This window comes from Camelus bactrianus, chromosome 3 (assembly GCF_048773025.1).
Source record: "Camelus bactrianus isolate YW-2024 breed Bactrian camel chromosome 3, ASM4877302v1, whole genome shotgun sequence".
NCBI classification, from domain to species: Eukaryota; Metazoa; Chordata; class Mammalia; order Artiodactyla; family Camelidae; genus Camelus; species Camelus bactrianus.
In genome coordinates this window covers 78,882,760-78,904,589 of record NC_133541.1, presented here as the reverse complement: position 1 = coordinate 78,904,589, position 21,830 = coordinate 78,882,760, and the positions used below count along the sequence as shown (strand labels likewise).

Sequence of the window (21,830 nt, the reverse complement as noted above, 5' to 3'; positions counted from 1 at the left end):
CTTCCCTCATTTAGGTGCCCCTGTCCTTGCCTCCAAGCCACTCTATTCCTACACTCCCAGCCTTTGTTGGCCTATTCTGTAAGCACTGGTTCACTTCAGCAGCAGGGGCTGTGTCTCTTCTGTATTGGTATCCCTAGTACCCAGCATTATAGCTGGCACAAAATAATAATAAAGTAGGCCACAAATATTTGCTCAATCATGGGAAGAATTAATGAATTATTGGTTTCCTGCCTATTGTTTGTCTTTCTTCTAATTGATTCTATGTATTGGTGCCATAGTAACCTTCCTATTAGAACAGATATCTTATATCTTCCCTTCACAAAAGCCACTCCTGGCTCATCATGGCTAACAAAATGCAGCCTCTTCAATTTAGAATTCAAGATCCTTGGCAATCTGATCCCTACTCTGCATATACCCCAGTTCTACTTGCCATTTTGTAAGAATGTCTCCTTTGCTTACCAAACCCTGGTTATTGACTCAAACCTGAATAGCTTGCCTGGAGTGATGTCCTTTTGTGTCCCCCTCCTGTGATCTCCTATCAATGCCCAACCCATTCTCCTAGCCATGGGTGGAATCCCATCTCCTCTATAAAGACATTCCCAGATTCCTCCTCTGCCTGAGTCAGAATTAATCTTTTCCTCTTCGACTTTAATTAACATTTTGATATTGAAGTATAGTATTCCCTGCTGTTTGCTTTATATTGGGAGTGTGTGTGTGTGTTTTCCCACTAGATCATGAGCTTCAAGATGATAAGGCCCCCACAGAACCCAGGACGTAGTTCATGCTCAGTAAATGTACTAAACTGAGCCTGTCTGTCAGAAAAAGCCCTGAGTTCCAGGCTGGCTTCTATTCCAGACGTGGCTGCTTGTAACCTTGGGCAGGTCCCTTAACTTCTGTTGGCCTCCCTTGCTTCATCTCTAAAATAAGATTAATCATATCAGGGATGCTGTGAAAATTAATTATTTATCATTCTGAAAGTGCCTTGAGATCTTTAGAGATTGGCATTTCTATTTTTGTGGCATCTTCCTCACTAGAGCTTGCAGTTCTTTTAAAAGAAACACGCAAAGGAGAGGCATGGACTGTTCAAAGGACAGTTTTTTCCAGAACCTGAAATAATTACATCCTGTATTTCAGACAAGGTCATCTTTTACCCTTTACAGCAAATGACAGAGTCTTGAAGAAACCTGCTTTTCATACCAGTGACTTAAAAGTGATTACAGTATTTATGTAGAATTTTTAAAAGATGAGTAAGGGTTCTGTCATGCAGAGAACAGAGATTTCCCTGAGGGGAGAAATAAATGAAGTAAACTTTTAAAATATTCTAAATGTAAATAACCTTTACAAAAACAAGCCACTTGTCTATATGTCCTGGTCAAAGCCAGCAGTAGAAACACTTAACTTTAGTGATTTATTTGTTTCAAGACACTTAAGACGTATCCAAAGTCAAGGGCAAAGGGAACAAAGTCACTGATATAATAACTCATGTTTCATACACATTAACTCAGATGTCACAAGACTCTCATGAGGTACTCAGGGCAGGTCTTATTAAACCTGTTTTATGGTTGAGGAAATCACAAGGCAGTGTGGTTATGCAACTTGTCCAAGGTCATTCAATTAGTGGTGGAGCCAGGACTCGATCTTTTGACTTAAGTTCAGGCTCCTCCCTTTCACCTCACTACATCTCAGCCCTAGTGCTCTGAGCACTGTGCACAGCACACCAAGGCTACCTGTGAAATATAAGATGGGAGGGCAAAGAGGATGGGGGACTTCAGAGAACTTCCTGTGCAGCTTCAAGTCTCTGCTTCCAAACAGGTCCCCTGGCCACTCATATAGGGACCCACCTTTTTCCAGATGCTAGTGTTCTCTCTGTGCAAGTGAGCTTTATTTTTCTGTCCCCTTCATCTCAGTCTCAGCTCCCTTCTCCTCCCAGGCTTCCTTCCATTGGTTGCTGCTTGGCAGTAACTTGAAAGTACTGAACTGGGAGAGTGTTAATGGTGTCAGAACCCAACACACCCTGCACACAAATGGTGTCAGAACCCAACACACCCTGCACAAAACGTCTGAAATGTTTCAAGTTTGTACCCACAGCACCATCCCTGGTGGTTCTCGGAAGAGAGGACTGGGCACCCAGAGGTTGCAGCTCCTGCACTCTGAAGAGACACCCTTTTAAAATGTCCATGGTCCAGACATGAACCTCCTAATTTTGCATCCCCTCTGTCCAAACCTCTCCTCTGAAAGCAGAAGTAAGTGAGCTAGAGAGGAAGGAGTTCAGCCTCTGAGACTGGAGTGGTTCTTCATCCAGCCTGTTCCATCTTGAGGAAGGAAACAAAATTGTTTCCCATGGTTTGTTCTGTCTCCCACTGTGATTCCCACAGCATGTTTCCATCTCTTGCAAATCCTCACCCTGGGCCTTGAGTTATAGTTCTCTGTGACATGTCTTATCTTCCCTATTGGATCATAAGCTTATTGAGAGCAGGGATGATGTTCACTGTCATGGTAACAATGATGGGAAGCATTGCTTGTTGAATACTTCCTGGATGGTGGGTATGGTGCCAATAATTACTGTACAGATCAGGTATAATGAATGTTCATGAGAACCTTATAAGGCAGGTATCATTATTTGCATCCAAATTTTATGGCAGAGAAGATAGGGAAGTGGAGAGATTATTTGTCTGAGATGTAGTATCTAATAATCATCAAAGCCAGGACTAAGAATGAGGTCTGTCATCCTCTGTGCAACCCTTGAGTGGCCTTATAGGACAACATAACGTTCATTGAGTTACAACAGGACCTAGGAGTGCACTTAATAGGATGTTGTAAATATTTATTTAATTTGGAAGGCAAATAATAATAATATTACCAGGACCAATGCTAAATAAAGCTAAATAAATATGTTGTATATTCACCTCCAATCTCTCTCTCTCTCTCTCTCCTCCCTCCTTCTTCCTCTCTCCCTAACCAAAACATCTTTCTTTATTTTTCTTTCAATTTATTTATCACAGAAACTGGGTCATGTATCTTGAAGAGTTTCCTCCACTCTAGATTTTGTAGATTATATTATATAATCTTCACAGCAATCATATGATTAAACCTATGAGGTAGGTACTGTTGTTATCTCCATTTTGCAGGTGAGAAAAATATGGCCAATAATGGTGAAAATTGTGCCTAAAGTGACTAAGGAGGTGAGAAGTAAGAACACAAACCCGGGTCTCACTCCAAGGCCCATGCCCCTGCCACCAGGTCAGACAGCCTCTTGAGTGGCCTTGCCCAGTGAGCATCTGCCAAATGGGCATCAGTCTCTCTGCAACAATCCATTTTACCACTTACATTGGGACACAAAAATATAAGTAGACCAGTACATAGATGTTTTATGCTCATTCACAAGTTTTATGAGGATTATGACTAATATTCAGTGTTTGTCTAAAGAAGCATAGCACACATAATTCTCTAAAATGACAAACCTAGAAATTTGTCTTTAATAAATCAAAGACATCACAATTTTATCATGGGTGGTCAATTTACAAAGTTCTTTTTTTTTTTTTTTTTTACAAAATTCTTTAGTAAGTTAAAAAGGTAAAATATATAAGTTCAAAAAGGATTTAGATAAAATAATAGATCCACAATGGTTTATAAAAGGAGGCCAAGGATATTTATGATAAATATCCCATCTTTTAAAGTTGTCAATAAAAGTAATAAATGTTTATTATTGAATGGTTGGAAAGAAGTTTTTAAGTATAGAGAAAATAAAAGCCATCTAATAAAAGCCACCTACCATGGTCTTACCCTCAAATCCCTCCTCTGTTGAAACTGATGTGGGAAAAGCAGCCTATCTCTTCCCCAATAAGTAACTGCAGAGATGAAGTCTGGCCTGCAGGTAGCAAAAGTCTGATTCCTAGTGTGGAATCTCTAGAGAATTTTTCAGAAAGGGTAGAGCTATGCCCACAGACACTGGAGCATGGAGACATTTGATCTGAGAAATAAGTATCTAGTGCTAATAGGGTAAGGACCTTAAAATCTGAGAAAGACAAGAATAACAAAATAGAGACATGGATACTGGTAAGAAGGAAATGAAAAATGAAGGGTGGAAGATGAAAAGGGATATGGGTTGATAGCTTAGCTGAGTTCCAGAAGTTTGGACACTAAAATCACTTGCATTTTTAAAGACAGCGATTTTGACCCTTGTAGGAGGAGTCAGGTCACAGCATGAAATGGGACATAAGAAACCGAGCCACAGGTTATTTCTAAAAAGATGAAAGACCTCACCTCTCCCAAAGCCAGGAGCTGCACGGCAGCGGCTCCCTGAGCTGTTGCAGACCCACCATGGCCATCACCCTGCCCAGGTCTTCACTCCTGTCTCCCGCTCCATACAGTGTACCCAGACTCCTTCAGGGAAGTTTCCACTGTTGTAGACTGCAGACCTGAATTTAGAACCTTGCTCCTCCCTGTGTGGTCCAGGGACCAGAAGCATCAGCATTGTCCTGGAGCTTGTTGGGAATGCAGAAGCCCAGGCTTCACTCCAAACCTACAGAACCCACATTTTAACAAGACCCTCAGCTATGTCCTTGGCTTTTATTTATGACAGTTCCTGACTCATAGCCCTGGCAGTCTTTGGAATGCATCCAATGTCTTTGATCCAGAGCTTGCCCCCTCCAACTCCTGACTCCTTCCCCAGTTTCATCCCCACCCAACCTGGACACGCTGACCAAAACACTTTCTAGGACCCTCTGCCAGGGATACAGCAATGAACAAACATTCCCTCCCCTCATGGAGCTTACATTCTGGAGGAGGGAGATAGACTGATAAAAATGAATAAATAGGCAAAAAATGAAAAAGACCAAAAATAAAAACAGGCCTGGCCTTCTGCAAGATAACATCTACCCAGGTACCAAGGTCGGGGCTGGGTCCTCTGGGTAGAGATCTGCTGACTCCTGCCTGATGTACACCTCCATCCTCTCTCTGCTTGCCAAGGGAAGACAAAGACCTTGCTGCCCCCAATGCTAAGACCTGGCATAAAAGATCGATGTTCAGCAGCTCTCAGGGCAGATGGAAACAGTTTGACCTTTCCCAGCAACTGGCCGTTCTCCAAACAGAATTCTTTCTGGAGATAGTCACATTTTTAAAGTTAGCCACATGCTCACCTGTAATATGACCTGGGGTGCTTATTATCGTATTTAATGAATGGGGTATAACAGATCAGAGTTTTATAGACAGACCTAATGAGCAGGCGTACTTATTTTTTCCAGTCGTAAGACTGCTCCACAGCCTGCTTTGCTGCCTCCCTGAGGTCACTTCCACACTCAGAGCGTCACGAATGTGGGAGGCAGAGGCAGGTCATCCTTTCTTAAGAGCCAAAGGTGACAGCAGGCTCAGCCCCTGAGGTGCCACCTGGTTAGTTTGATTTTAAAATTGGGACTTACCAGACTTCATTTTTTTAGAAGTTTTATTATCATTTTTGTTCAAACAAAATAGTCAATCGTAAACTAATTTGGAGATTTTCTATTAAGAGAGAAGAAAAGCAGACTACAGAGAGTCTGCTGAATGGGAAAGGGAAGGAAGCGGAGAGAGTTTTTTCTGCCGTACAGGTGCAGCCTTAGCTCTGATGCCTCCCTTCAATCAGAATGAAAGAACAGTCTCTTTCTCTCTTCTTCATAGCCCCAATTTACTTTTTAAAATTCTGTAGCCTGGTATGTTTACAGAAATCCACCCAGGCTTACGGAGTTATATTTCTTTCTTCCGGAAAGATTTTGATTTTACAGTTTCAGAAAGTACCCCTATCATGTCTAGCCTAAAAGGAATAACTGTTTACGCTCCTTTCGTTCTCCTAATCTTTATCCACAGACACATACTCTTCACATGATTCGTATCATAGAGCATGTATGATTCTGCGTTTCTAATGGAGACTTTTTTTCAAGTCATCAGGTATGGCTTGAGCCCCTATTCTCTAATTCTTACATTTCAAGATAGAAGTCTTTTTTAATTTTAAAGTGATTTAGGTTATAAAAACTGAGTTGCAAGAGCTGCTTCAAGTGGAATATCTGTTTCACTTAGTTTCTGGGTTAAGAGACTCCTCGATATCTTCTTGAAGTCATAAGCTCCCTGGTTGTCTGATTCTGCCCTTTGATCCATGTCCTTCATGCAGTATTTCTCTTTTTTGGGGGGGGGAGGGTAATTAGGTTGATGTATTTAATTATTATTGTTATTTATTAATGGAGGTACTGGGGATTGAACCCAGGACCTCATGCATGCTAAGCACATGCTCTACCACTTGAGCTATACCCTCCCCCACATGCAGTGTTTCTAAGATGAAGTGCCAATGTGAACTTTATAGGAGAAAAATACTTTGTAAAGAGTTCAAACAGAGAAAATTAAGACTGTGTACCTAGTGATGTGGAAGATCATTTCCAATCAGCTTGAACCAGAGGGAGGACAGTCGCGGTGCTGGTGACTGAGGGATCTAACAATCCAGAGAATCCTAGAGGAGTTTTAGAAGCAGGTGGAAAAAAGCGAAGAGGTTCTTGGAGACGGCATCAAAGCCTTCCTTTGTCTAGAACTTGTTAAAGTAATTCTATCAACCAAAAGCATTAACCTCCCACCTTGTTCTCTTTCTGGATAAAACGTGAAGGGGAAAGACATGCTGAACAGCTTCCCTTTTCACTGTTGTCCAAGAAATAAATTGACAAAAGATTCCCTAGGTCCCCTATGACTTAACATATAATAGAAAGGAGTAAAAAGCAAAGTTTAACATATTATGGCATGTTCAAGGCAAAGAGTTAACTCCAGAGGTCTTTAGTATGGTGAATTTAAAATGCATATAAAAAAAGGAAAGCAAATTCAAATTGACCAAAAAGAACCAAAGTAGGAAATGGAAAATCCTGATGCAATCCTATTATTTATCTACTGCTGCTTAACAAATGACCCCAAAACTTGGTGGCTTACAATGACATTTCTTTTGAGTTTTGGGGAGTTGGGAATTTGGGAATAGCTTAGCTGGGTGGTTCTGACTTTGGGTCCTCTAGAAAAGGCTTAATTGGGGCTGGAGGGTCACTTATGCAGCTGCTGTCTGGAGGCTTCAGGTCCTTGCTGGCTGTTCACAGAATCATTATGTGAGCTCTCCATCAAGCTGCTGAGTGAGAGAGAGGGAGCAAGAAGAAAGTTCGGATGCCTGACTTGACCTAATCACAAATCTTCACTTCCACTGTATTCTATTTGTTAGAAAACAGTCCAGCCCATGCTCAAGAGGGAGGGGAATTCACTTCTGCCGTTTAGGAGGAGGATATCAAAGAATTTGTGAATATATTTTTAAACCCAAGGACAACAAGCTTTTGAAACTGGGGAGTTGGAGATATGAAAGTAGAAAGGGCTGCAGACGGGCACCAGCTTCGATAACAGAGCATAGAAGCTAGATATACAGAAAACTCAGCTCCTAGCCTGAGTTTTCTGCCACTCCCAGAAAGTGTAGAAGACAGTCAGCAGAATCCTTAGGATGCTCACCAGTACTCCCAAATCCAGAGAGAAATATATTGAGTGTGTATGTATATCCCTTTCATCTTCTTACTGAGGATTAGTGAAAATGGGTGTGGAGAGAAAGGAATAAAATAGAGAAGGGGGCAATGGTGTTGACTCTCTCTGGAAAGCATGAAAAGTCTGCAGAGTTCCAGGCTGAGTTGGGGAAACCATCCCAAACCAAAAGGTGTCTGTCCTCATTGCAGGTGCCCAAACCACAGCCCCTCAGCCATCACAGTTCCCCTGTCTGCTTTTCAGGTTTCCAGCTCCAAGCTCCTGCAGCTTTCTGAGGGTTTTGTTTTGTTTTTGTTTCTGTTTTTGACCAGCAGAGCCCACATGGAATTATTGCCTCCTCCCAGCAAAGCTCAAGCAGTGACTGACAACCAGAAGTAAATGTCCAAGTCCTCTGCTATCAATGATGCTGACTCCGATACTGTTCTGTCCTGTCTCCCAGGGCTCCCTGGTTGCCCACCAAGGAACTGACTCCAAGCGTATGATTTACTGCCTTCCTTCCCTGCCCTCCCTCACTTTTTCACCCCATACCAGCGCTTCATGGGATCATATCTCAAATAAACCACCTCTACTAATTTCCTTCCTTCAGGTTCTGCTTCTTTGGAAACCCAACCTACAAACCACTGAAAAGAATGGAATATAAACCGAAAAGAAGAGGATAAACCCTGGCACAGAACAATTAACAAAATCCCAGAAGAGAAGGTAGAACCCAGGTAAGGTCAAAGATAGCATAACAATCATTATCTATAAATAGTATGATTACATTTTTATGAAAATACTCTTTTCTTGCTCTCCATCCATCCAGTCAACCAACCAGCCCTCTATTCATCCATGTCTTATGCACCTATCTGTAGACACATATAGAAAGATGTTTAAAATCATGCTCTTTTTAAAAAAAAAATTTTTTTATTGAGATATAGTTGATTTACAATGTTGTGTTTGTTTCTGGTGTACAGCATAGTGATTCAGTTATGCATATGTATTTTTTTCATATTTTCTATTATCATATATTACAGGATATTGAATATAGTTCCCTGTGCTATACAGTAGGACCTTATTAGTTATCTATTTTATATATAATAATTTGTATCTACAAATCCCAAACTCTGAATTTATCCCTCCCCGACCCCCTTTCCCCATTGGTAACTGTAAGTTTGTTTTCTATGTATATGAGTCTGTTTCTGTTTTAGAAATAGGTTCATTGTATTATTTTTTTAGATTCCATATATAAGTGTTCTCATGTGATATTTGTCTTTTTCTGTCTGACTTAATTCACTTAGTATGGTAATCTCTAGGTCCATCCATGTTGCTGCAAATAGCATTATTTCATTCTTTTTTATGGCTGAGTACTATTCCATTGTGTATATATACCACCTCTTCCTTTTTCATTCATCTGTCATTGGATGTTTAGATTGCTTCTAAGTCTTGGCTATTGTAGATAGTGCTGATATGAACACTGGGATGCATGTATCTTTTCAAATTAGAGTTTTCTCTGGATATGTGCCCAGAAGTGGGATTGATTGATCATATTATAGCTCTAGCTTTAGTTTTTTAAGGAATCTCCATACTGTTTTCCAAAGTGGCTGCACCAAATTATCCATATCCTCTCCAGCATTTGTTTTTTGTAGACTTTTTAATGATGGCTGTTCTGGCTGGTGTGAGGTGATACCTCATTGTAGTTTTGATTTGCATGTCTCTAATAATTAGTGACAGTGAGCATCTTTTTATTAGCCTATTAGCCATCTGTATGTCTTCTTTGGAGAAACTTCTCTTTGGGTTGTCTGCCCAATTTTGATTGGGTTACTTGGGCTTTTGTAATTGAGTTGTATGAGCTGTTTGTATATTTTGGAAATTAAGCCCTTGTTGGTTGCATCATTTGCAAATTTAAAATCATGCTCTTCTACTGTTAATTCTAGTTATATCTGGATGGTTCAACCTAAGTTGTTTTTAACCTTTATATGTAGCTTTCTGCAGTGTATACATTCTTTATAATAAGCACACACCATTTTAACAAAAACAATAGTGATATCTTACTTTAAAAAACAAAGACTGGAAACAAATATGCCAAGAGGTGAGTAAGAGTAGTTTATATGAAATAGTGTGACTATAGATGACTTTGATTTTCCTTTATGACATTTTTGTATTTTTAGTGAGAAACTATTTTCTATTCCTCATCCCTATCAAATCAGTAATAATGAGTTTTTAAATTGAAAATACACAGTGTTTGTGAAAAACAGCAAAATAGGCAGTTTTGTATATTACTAGGCAGTTCATTGGTAAATTGGAAAATTTTTTCAGGGAAGTAAATTGACAGTGTAAATCAGAGGTCTTAAAAATATCTATGCTTTTGATCCAGTAATTCTGCTTCTATTTATTTAGCTTAAGGCAGTGTTTCCTAAAGCATGGTCCTAGCATCAGAATCTCCTGGACTCCCCTAAAGATGTGGAAATTTTGCATTAACCAGATCTCCTAATAATTCTTGCATACATTAAAGCTTAAGCACCACTGGCCTGGACAAATGAGACTCATTTATTAATGCTGATTAAGTCCCTATGAAGAATTGGCTCTATTCTATGCACTGGGGACACAGCCATAAAAAACAGAAAAATTCCTTGTGCTCATGGAGCTAAATTTTTTTTTTACTCAAAATTTTATACTAATGTATTCATTACAGTATTATTGATGATAAAAAATAGGAAGTACTTATGATAAAAAAAACTCAATGATATTCCAAAGAATGGTCCCTTTTATTAAATATATGTATGCATTGATAAAAAGACTAAAGAAATTATCTATAATAAAAAGTATTAATCTTGATTATCTCTGCAAAACATGACTATAGATTATTTTTATTTCTTCTTCATGTTTTTTGGTTTTTCTAAATTCCTAAAATAAATATGAATTACTGACATAATCAGAAGAAATGTAATATTTTAAAAAGTTGATTTAATCACCAGAGGAAATGAGAGCTTTCCAGAGCTAAGTCTGTCTTTTAAAATATGTTTTGCTTTAACAATATTAATATACAGTTACTTTCATTTATGAACTAAACCTTAGAACTTTTGATTCCATTTTGGGAGCTAGTTCATTTGCAATTTCAGTCTGACTTAAGATGAGCTTTCAAATTCTCTGTGAAAGGAAGATGTTGGACTAGCAGTTGAACCCTAAGTACTTCCCAGCTCTAACAAATGAAGAGTTCAAGAAGATTCTAAACTTTTTTTTTCTTAAACCTTTAATCTTTGTGCTTTTTCTAAACTTCAAATGTAAGACTAATTGTCATGGAAAAATATTAGAAACGTACAGTTTCCTATTTCTGCCAACTTCTATTGCAGGAGAAGAAAAATAATTAGGAGCACTCAGGTTCTGCTCTTTTCATGCCTGTCCTATCCCCAGACAACTCTACTCCCAGCTGGACAGTGGAAATTTAGGAAGGTTGAACTTCTGCATCAAGTAAGTAGCAAAGGACTTACTTGGATACTAATATCTCTCCAGGTCTTGGTGGGAGGGATAAGTAAACCTAAAGATTTTGGTAGAATTATTGATATTGTTAAGCTAGTGTAGATAGTTGCTTTAAATTAAATGGGGGAGATTGTTAATTAAAAATGATTTTTTCCCATCTAATCTAAAAATCAGACTAGAAAACTGGATTTTTTTTATGGCTTTGGAGGAAAAAAGCAAAAACTGTTTGAGGTCAGCACAATTCTATCAATACCCAAGTTGGAGAAGTTGGAAAGTTATGCTGTTTTTACTTAGCCTCATCTTGTTCTCAGTAATTGCTTCCTTTCAACCATAAAGTTGTTTAGTGTAGGAGAGATATTCCAAGGTTTCTCTTTATATTCGCTACTGCAAGATCCCATTTTAGCATAATTACAGTCTTGGAGTTGCAGAGACAGGCTCACTCTATCTAGCTGTGCAGCTGGCTTTCTCAAATGACAATGGGATGCTCACCAGCTTAGCAACGTCCAAGGCTGTGAGCCAGGGGGGAGGCCCTCATGCTGAAATTTTGCCCTTTCTTTGTATTTCCTCCACAAAAATGGGGAAATGGTTTAGAATTTTAAAAAGCACAGTTTTTATTCTCTTAGGGGCATGCTGAGCTTCAAATGCAGATTTTAGAATCCCAAATCAGAGATTATTCATCTTTATTTCTTAAACTGATATTGCAGAGCAAAAGCCACGAAAAAAAAGAAAAAAGAAAAATGACTTTTGCAGTACTTTTTTCCTTGTCCTTCTTCTTATGTTTCTTTTTTCTTTCTGTGAGAAGACTCTTTTAAAGAAAGTCTAAATTTGCTTGCCTTTTCTACTTGTAGGGTGATTCCACATTCCGCTTGCTTATTTACTACAGAAGTTCTTTCCATGATTTGATAATCAATAACTATTCACATTCAACCCTCAGTTATCTACTTACAGACTTCTGCTTACATATACTCTGACTTCCCTGCTCCTCAGTAAGACCCAGGCCCCCTCCTGTCTTCTGCTGAGCTCACTTGGATGTGTTGCACTCTGCCCTCAAGTTCTGTACATTCTTCCTTCACACAAATTCATGAATCCATCCCCTTTCTCTTTCACTTATCACAACCTTAGTTTGGGTCTTTATACCTCTTTTCTCAATTATTACAAAAGCTTCCTGAATGGTCCATCTACTTCTAGGCTTCCCTGTCCAACTTTTGAAGGTTTCATATCAACTTTCTTATAGCACCAAAGAGGAATGAACAAAAAAGACTTATCAGCCATCCATTATGTGTCAGGTGCCAAAACTGACACTTGGAGTGCAGAGGTGAGACACTGTCATGGGTGGACTTTCTGCTCTGATCAAATTGATGTCTTTTCTGTCTCAGAAACAGGTTCCATATATTAGTGGTTCTTAGGTGGGAGACAGGGGGTTCTATTTTGCCCTCCTGGAGAGGTTTTGAAATGTCTGGAGACATTTGTGATTATTCCAACTGGGATGGAGAAGGGAGTTACTGTCATCTAGGATGCAGAGGCCAGGAATGCAGTGCAGCATCCTTCAGTGCACAGGACAGCTCCCTACAACTAAAATAGCACAGTACAAAGTGTCAGTGGTGCCAAGATTGAGAAATTCCGCACCTGTTAATAGTTAACTAATAAATTGCCCCCCTCAGTTCAATGCCTGCTATCTCCAATATAATCAAATCCTACTCATTCTCCAAAGCTTGCTTCAACTCCAGTTCTCTCTCTGAATTGCTGAGGTACTTTTGGTCTGTAGTACTCCCAGTGCATGTCTCATTTTCCTTTGGAGCTAGTGGCTCTGTGTCCCATGCACTCTGTCTCGTCGGGGTTTTGCTGCAAGTCACTGGGGTCATAGTCTACTTTATTGTTCACACTACCCAGCACAGGGCCCCACATATATTACACAATTAGTAAATACTTTTAACTCAAAAGTTGAATCCATTAGTGCCGAAATTGACAATTAAAGTAGTCAGAGGAGAACTTGCTGCAGAGTTGAGATTAGGGCGGTTCATATACAACAACTGATTTAGAGCAAAGCCAAGGGAAATGAGAATATAAAGAAAGAAACGGACAAAGACATCAGGATGTACTGCCTAGGATAAAAGAGTTTGAACGTGCACTTCATCAGATCATTTTATTATGGTAAAATATACAAATAACAAAATTTGTCTTTTTAGCCATTTTTAAGTGTACAGTTCAGTTGAACATTCGTATTGTGCAACTATTGCCACCACCCATCTCCAGAACTTTTTTCATCTTACAAAACTAAAACTCTATAAAAGAATAGAAACTCATTAAAAAATAACTCCCTTTTCTCCTTTCCTCCACTCCCTAGCAACCACCATTCTATCTTCTGTCATTATTTTCTCCCATTCTGTGGGTTACCTTTTCACTCTGTTGATAGTGTCCTTTGATGCACAAAATTTTAAAAAATCTCAATGAAGTTCAATTTACCTATTTTTTTCTTTTGCTGCCTGTGCTTTTAGTTTCACATATGAGAAATTATTGCCAAATTCTATATCCATGAAGATTTTCCTCTGTTTTCTTCCAAGAGTTTTATGGTTTTAGCTCTTATGTTTAGGTCTTTGATCCATTTTGAGTGAATTTTTGTATACGGTGTAAGGTAAGGACTCAACTTCATTCTTTTGCATATGGATATCTAGTTTTCCCAACACCATTGACTGAAATAACTTCCTTTTCTCATTCAATGATCTTGGCATCTTTGTTTCAAATCATTTGACAATATATGAGACGGTTTATCTCTGAGTTTCCTATTCTGTTTCTTTGGTTTATATGTCTGTCTTTATGCCAGTACCACACTGATTGATTACCGGGGTTTTGTAAGTTTTGAAATCGGGAAATGTGAGACCTTCAACTTTGCTCTTCTTTTTAAAGATTGTTTCGCTATTTGGGATCCCTTGAGATCCCACAGGAATTTTAGCATGAATTTTTCTATTTATGAAATCAGTGTTGTTTGAATTTTGATAGAGATTGTATTGAATCTGTAGATCATTTTGGGTAGTACTGACATCTTAACAATATTACACCTTCCAATCCATGAACACTGGAAGTCTTTCCATTTATTTCTGTCTCCTTTAATTTCTTTCAACAACATTTTATAGTTTTCAGAGTTTGAATCAATCAAATTCTTTTTAAAAAGAAGTTTTTTTTTCAAACAATATAATGAGAACAGTAATGGAAATTTTAAAATAGAAATTATTCATCCCAAATCTCACTTCCCAAGAAATCATTTGGCCTCATTTTCCCCGTGTCCCCTTCTAGTCTTACCTGCATGTATATATGATATCAACATAATTGCAATCATTTTGTGAATCCAATTTTGAACCTTGATTTCTTTACTTATTATTGTACTCTACTCATTTTCCATGTTGTCATATAGTCACTTTAACAGATTCTAAGGATCCTATACCAACAGTGAACTCTATCTGGGAACAGGAGAGGACAGCCAGTGACCTGAGCTTTGGGGTAGGGGTAGGGATGACAATTTTTTTTTTAACTTCCCAAGGTAGTAGAAATCAGTAGTACTTCCTAAGCAAAATGAAAGCAAGAGATTTAGAGATTGTTCTGGGGAACCTGTGTAAATGCTTGAAAGAGAATAGTTACAATTCAAGAAAATATATTGACTGACTTTACTGATGCTGTCTCTGAATATTCTCTAACCCTAACTCTAAAATGTAGCATTTAATATTTGGAAATCATCTTGAAAGACAAGAATCCCAAAGGGTCAAGAACATTTATTTTCTACACTTATCACAGTGGATGACTGAGATATTTATGTCCATCTGTAACTTTTAGTTACCCAGTTTTCAGTAGCTGTTCAGAAATTCTATGAAAGTGGATAAAATGAAAATAGGTTTTTTTTTATATAAAAAGCCATTTTAGTAATATTTGATTTTATCACCTTTCTTGGAATGAAAAACTAAGCTGACAGTGCTAAGTTTTGAACTGGGAGGTATGAATTGGTAAAGACAGGTTTGGGAAGACTTGCCATGCCAAAGTTTATAATCAGAGTAGTGAACATGCCCCTACGGCGAAGGCAGCCTTGTCTCCTAGAATTAACTCCCCTCAAGTAGTTAGAGGAACCTGTACATACTTGACTGCACTGATGAAAAGCTACAGCTTCACCTTTCCTTTTACAAGATTTATACCATTTCTTGGATGAATTTGAGGACTGATGAAATATAAGCATGGATCTTGGGTTCTTTCTTTCTCTGGCTGCCTACCCTCCTTTTTTTTTTTTAATTTAGAGACAGTGTATTTGTAATCAGACTTACTAAAGACATTATGGACAAAAAAATCCTAGCAAGTGTTTTTCTTTTTCTTTGTCATCATCATCATCATCATCACTAGAGATTTTTATTCCAGTTTTAGAAGTATTTGTTGTTGTTGTTGTTGTTTTAATATTTTTATTTATTATTGTATTACTTAATTTATTTTGGCTAGGGGAGATAATTAAATTTATTTATTTTTGGAGGAGGTACTGGGGATTGAACCCAGGATCTCGTGCATGTTAAGCACGCGCTCTACCATTTGAGCTATATCCTCCCCTAGAACTATTTGTATTATCTTAATAAGTCATATTTTTTTTCTATCACCGTTTTCTCCAGGTTTAGGAATTAAAACATGGATAAAGCAATCACAGTGTTCCTTTTTTTAACATCTTTATTATGGTATAATTCCTGTACAGTAAGCTACACACATTCAGATGTACAATTTGATGATTTTTGATAGCTGTATACACCTATGAAACCACCTTTTAATTTTTGCTTTCCCACTCAGTTTAAAAAATGAATATATTTTGACAGTCTGGGATTAAGACTTTTTTTTTATTACTCCTAGAGACCAGCCCTGAAAGATCTGAAATCTTACTTAAGAGGTTAAAATAACAAATACCCCACTGAATAGCTCCTGGAGAACTGGTTAGTTTAACTGTTTTTTTGTTTTGTTTTGTTTTGTTTTGTTTTGTTTTGTTTTGTTTTGTTTTGAGGGGGAGGGCATAATTTATTTCATTTATTTATTTTTAGAGGAGTTTCTGGGGATTGAACCCAGGACCCTTGTGCATGCTAAGCATGTGCTCTATCACTTGAGCTATACCCTTACCCCCGAGTTTAACTTTTGAAGCGGGCTGCCCAAGGTGGTCTACTTCCATCTGTGGGGCACACACACACCTTACTGTAGAGTGAAGAATGCACACATTTTAGCCAGTCACTTTCAACATGCACAAGGAAAGTAGATAGCTCCATTAGGCAATGTCAAAAAAGATAGATGTGTCCAAATTACTAGCGAAAAATGCTTAGTAAGCATCAGAGGGATGAATTCTGCTTTCCAAATTACTAAGCACACTATTCAGAAGTACTGAAACATTCATTTTTCATTACACATTGTTGTCCAGAAGCCAGGGACAGCTGTCTGCCTGTAATGCCCCATGGTGATGCCCACAGGAACTTTTGCCTTCAGCATTTAACCCACTAAAAGGTGTGAAAGGACGTTTAGTCATTTAGCATTTCTGACATCTAGGATTTGACTGAAGGGCTTTATGCAGAGAAACCTGTGGATCCTGGAAGGTCAGTTGCCTACCTTTAGATGATTTTGTTTCAGTAATACCAACTTGTCTGGTTTTCTCTGCGTAGAAATACTGAAACAAATGATCACAGTATGTATATGTAGTGTATGCATAAATGTATCATAGGCTGTAGGTATGCATCTTTCTGGGAGGCAGGCTTTGGATTTAAGTCATGATGAATTTAAAATGTGGCATTTTGCTTTGATTCTACAGAAGGTGGAATGGAGAAATCAGTCATCTCTAAGTAACTGTTTTTGAAAATGATGTCCTAGGACTATCTGCATCAGAATTACCTGACTTTAAAAAACTTTATATTTCAGAGTTTCATCCCAGGTAGGGCCTGGGAACTTGCTTTTTAGCAAACATTTAGGGGATTCTGTTGCAGATGGCCCCATCATCTCTTGTCTAACAAACGCTACCCTGGGGAAACAGCAGAGCACTCCCTCAAAGTCCCCCACAGAGGAACTGAGTTCTCTTCTCCCCTTGGTGGAAGGAAGGAATTTAGCATTTATAGTACTGAATTATTTTAGGCAGAACTGCTCATAAAAAGGAATTAATGGCAGTTAATAGCATTACTTTGACATCTGTCAACTTAGTCATCTTTTCTCATTCTGGTATTTCTTCAGTTTTTCTCTATGATGAAATGAGCCCTTGTGCTCTAGCCATGGACCCTCAGTTACTCTTATTTTTGGTTATGTAGCTCACTAAAGGAGCAAAGAAATATCCACTCTGGCCACTGTGTTTAGGGAATGATTCCATTACCGAATGAATATCCTTTTATTAGTAACTAATAATGTAATAGTGTGATGAGAATTCTAGCTGGATTTTTCCTTCTGACTGCTAGAACACTTTGAAGAGAAAGCATACAATAGAAAGTACAGGAGAAAATAGGAGGTGTAGGAACATTCTCTTTGAATGGTTTGAAACCATTTCGTAAGAAACTTACATAAAGTAGGCAGAGTTCTTATTTAACGCTTTTGTCATTACTTTCAAATTCCCCCATCTCCTCAGCAGTTTCTTTGATGAGAACACACAGCGATCCTCCTATTCCTCCTGCCATCACCCAAGTGCCCCTCATCTCCACCTAAGGGACCTCCAACGAAAAGTTTCTCTTCCTTTCTATACACCAGAATTTATTCTCCTGTCAAACGGTGCCTATTCACTTATTAATATCAATGTATAAATTATAAATTAAATATTATCGAACAGAATCCAGCAGCACATCAAAGGAGTAACTCACCAAGGCCAAGTGGCTTTCATTCCAGAAATGTAAGGGTAAGTCCATTGTAGGAACATTATTAACTTAATTCATTTTAATAGATATGGTAAGAAAAGTCATCTAAGATTACCTCCATTGATTCTGAATAAGCTCTTGAAAAAAATGAACATCTATTCTTCATAAAAACTCTCAGTCCTAAACACAATTGAGTAGATCTGTCTTAACCCAAAAACCGTCATTATACTTAACAGGAAACCACCAGAAATGTTTCCACCAGAGTCAGAAACAAACGAAGTTTATTTAATCACTCACAGTGAAATAAATGGTGAAGTTTGTGGAATTTTGTATTCAATTACCAGGGTTCAAATCCCAGCCTTGCCACCTCGAACCTACGTGACTGGGAAATTTACTTACTATTTCTCTGCTGAGTTTCCCTTTCTGTAAGTGGAGATATGATAATACTTAAATCTTGAAGCTGCTTGCTGTGAGGTGTTAATAGCTTGGCAGGTGTAAAGTACTCAATAGGTGCATGTAAGTATTTGGTAAATATTGGCTATCATTGCTACTATTTAATATTATTTTTGAGATACTAGACAAACCAAACAGAAAGAAGAAGGGAATTAGAGGTGTTAAGAGATAAAATTATCTACATTTTAGTTACTGTAATTGTAAAACTTGAAAATCCAAGAAAGTCTACTGAAAAATGACTACAAATATAAAGAAAAATCTTTAAATATCAGCATATAAAATTCACATATGAAAATCAACAGACCTTATGTATATAAAGAAAACTTGAATGAAAATAAAGTCATAGCATGTTCCTGCATAGGAAGACTCAACATCATAAAGATGTTTAGTCCTCTCTTAATTAAGTTATAAGTTTGACATTAATAAAAAAAATGAGGAATTTTTTAAAAACTGGATAAGTTAATTCTTAATTTCATAAGCAGAACAGTCATGTGGGAAGTTTCAGGGAAATTCTGGAAAATAAGAGAATAAGTGGTAATTTATTCGACCAGATTGTAAACATTATAAAGTCTCAATAATTTTTAGCACACACATAGGCAGATTGACTGAATAGAATATGAGCTCAGAATTGAACCTGAACAGATATGAGAATTTAGCAAACAACAAAATTGTCATCTAGAACCAGTTGAGAAAAGAGGAACTACTCCCCACTTCCAAAAAAATAGTGATGAGATAACAGTGTAGGCCATCTGGGGAAAATAGAGGTAGGTCCTGTCAAGAATTGTGATGAGTCTGAGATTTTACCCTGCTTATAAGCTAACAAGTTAGCCTGCAGGGTTTTCATAGATGCTGTCAGAAACATGAGACTCCTACATCAAATATAAAAGATTTCCTTACTTACGGCACAGCAAAAACCATGAACTTCACAATTGCATCAGTTCCTCTGCTCCCTAGGTAATGCAAAGATCCATCCAGGTGGAGGCTGCATACACAGTGAGTGTGTGTCATGGTTGAACTCTGAGCTTAGGAAACTCTCCATCTTACAAGGGCACTGCAAGCAAATCTAACCCAGAGGGAAACGTTATCTTTATCATCCTGGACAGCAAACAAATCTGTCCTTTGACCTGGAGGGAAACACTACTGCTGTTTCTCAAGGCTGATCACTATGCAGACATCGTTGAACAGGCAGTTTGGAACAAAAGCTGTCCTAAGATGCATGGAAACATGAGAGACCCATGAAGAGTCAACCCCCCACAGACCAGTACCAATACCTTGTACTAAGATAAATTCCAAATGGATCAAAGAATCAAATGTTTACCCAAAAGTAAGCAATAAAAGGACCATTAAAAAGGGAGAGTGGTAAAGGCCTTTCTAAACTATTACACAAAAACATTAAACATAACTTTTAAAGTATACACTGAAATCACCATAAGCAAAGCAAAGAAAGAAACTCAGAAAAAGAATTTGCAACTTATGTCATAAACACATAGCTAATTTAACCTAGTGTAACTGTTATAAATAAAATGCTGAATGAAAAACCAAAGACCAATAAAAAAATGGACAAAGGAGATAAATAGTTCACCAAAAAAGAAAATATAAATGTATCCTACACATATGAAAAAAATTCAATTAAAATACACTGACACAGTATTTTTCACCTATTATATTGTGAAAAACATGAAAATTTGATAATATACTGTGTTGGTGGCCTGCAGTAAAAATAGTTGGAGTATATGCTGAACAAGTCCATCTATTGGATTTGCTACAATATTACTGTTTAAAATTTTGAACCACAAGATGTTTTAGCTATTTTTAAAAATTAAATTAAAAAAATTAAAAGCTTACCAGTTCTAGCTTATAATGGTTTTGTTCATAATTACAAAAATAAAAACAACCCAAATGTCTCTGCATTAGTCTGCTCAGGCTGCTGTAACAAAATACCACAGACTAGGTGGCTTAAACAACAGAATTTTATTTTCTTGCAGTTCTTGAAGATGGGAGGGCCAAGACCTAGGTGCCAGCTGATTCAGTTTATGGTAAGGACTCTCTTCTTGGCTTGTAGATGGCCGCCTTCTCTGTGTGTGCTTACATGTTCTTTCCTCAGTGTGTGTGCTCCAAGAGAGAACTCTTGTGTCTCTTCCTCTCCTTATAAGGGCACCAGCCCTATCAGGTTAGGGTCCCACCCTATGATCTCATTTGACCTTAATTAAGGTTATAATCAATTTAACCTAAAGGCCCTGTCTCCAAATACAATTACATTATAGGTTAGCGTTTCAACATATGAATTTGGAGGGGACACAATTTGGTCCACACCTGTCCTTTAACTAAGCAATGAATAAGCAAAATCTGGTAACTCCGTACAATGATATACTACTCAGCAATGAAATTGGACAAATTATTGAAACGCAAAACAACATGGCTAAATCTTGAATTATGACAAGTGATAAAGCTAGAATTAAATGGCTATATCTTGTGTGAGCCCCATACATACGACAGACTGGAAAAGGCAAACCTATCGGATCAGAAAACAGATCAGTGGTTGCTAAGGAATGGAGAGGGGTTTGATACAAAGGGATAGAGAGGAATTTTCTTGCTGTGATACAAAGGGATAGAGAGGAATTTTCTTTCTGGTTGTGGTGCTGGTTACATTGGCTCTATGTATTTGTCAGCACTTACAGAACTGAACATTAAAAGGGCTGCAATTTACTGAATCTAAATTATATTTAGTTTGAAAATGAAAAAACCTATTCTATATCCTATACCCTATCAGCTAGTCATAAGGTTATAGAAGGTTATAATGTCCAATAATACTATAATAGTTCTTCCCTACAAAAGGTTTCTTATTTTTGCTTTTTGAATTTAAAAAAGTCTTTCAGGGAAAGATAATGACTTAGCTAAAGTGATGAATCTCAATGAAAATTTAGGGAAAGATTTTTTTTTTCCTGTAGGTTAGAATGTCCTTCATGTAACCCCACAAACAGAAAGTCACTAACTGAGCCTCCAAGCCTACAGACTAATAATATTGCTATCAAAGTTAAAGTAAGAATTTATGGAAACAGACCCGAGCTTTCTACCTTGGAGCCAGTTTTTTAAAGAATGGACAAAGGCATCAAAGGCATTCAGAGAACATGAACCCAACCTGCTATGTCCTCTAGCAACACCTGCTCATAGGAGGAGAGCTAGGATTCTTTTTCTCAGTTGATGTCCTCTACTCTGACCCCCGCCTCTCTCCATTTTCCTGCCATCTGCCCAGTGTCCACACAGCAACCAAATATCATTTCTACCGTGTTCTACCATCAATAAAAGACAGATAAACTGATGAGCAAAGCCTTTCCCTATAGCAACATCAGAATGTTTTTTAAACCCCACCAAGCAGGAAATAACAGATGAAAGTCACAATCTTTAATGGAGCTTCTCTTAGAGAAAAACAACTGGCACAGGTTGATAGACTGTCAGTGGATGAGGCACATGTGCAGGCAGATTCTCTAGAGAGTTTCTCCATTTATTTGATAGGCAGTGAAATTTGTTTAAAATAGTTTTGGTCAGGGGAGGGTATAGCTCAAGTGGTAGAGTGCA

At 37.9% G+C, this 21,830-nt stretch overlaps 1 long non-coding RNA gene and 1 other non-coding gene across 2 annotated transcripts in view; one reads left to right on the top strand and one right to left on the bottom strand.

Annotated features, from left to right (window-relative positions):
• The window catches only part of LOC123613279 (uncharacterized), a 100,868-nt gene that overhangs the window by 65,666 nt on the left and 13,372 nt on the right, over positions 1 to 21,830 (top strand). Inside the window, exons 5-8 of the long non-coding RNA XR_012505586.1 lie at positions 7,833 to 7,994; positions 8,105 to 8,228; positions 10,848 to 10,965; positions 20,240 to 20,290. This is a non-coding gene — a long non-coding RNA (uncharacterized LOC123613279). The remainder of the gene's footprint in view (positions 1 to 7,832; positions 7,995 to 8,104; positions 8,229 to 10,847; positions 10,966 to 20,239; positions 20,291 to 21,830) is intronic.
• Positions 15,477 to 15,550, bottom strand: TRNAV-AAC (transfer RNA valine (anticodon AAC)). The gene has a single exon. It is a non-coding gene; the product is annotated as a tRNA-Val (tRNA).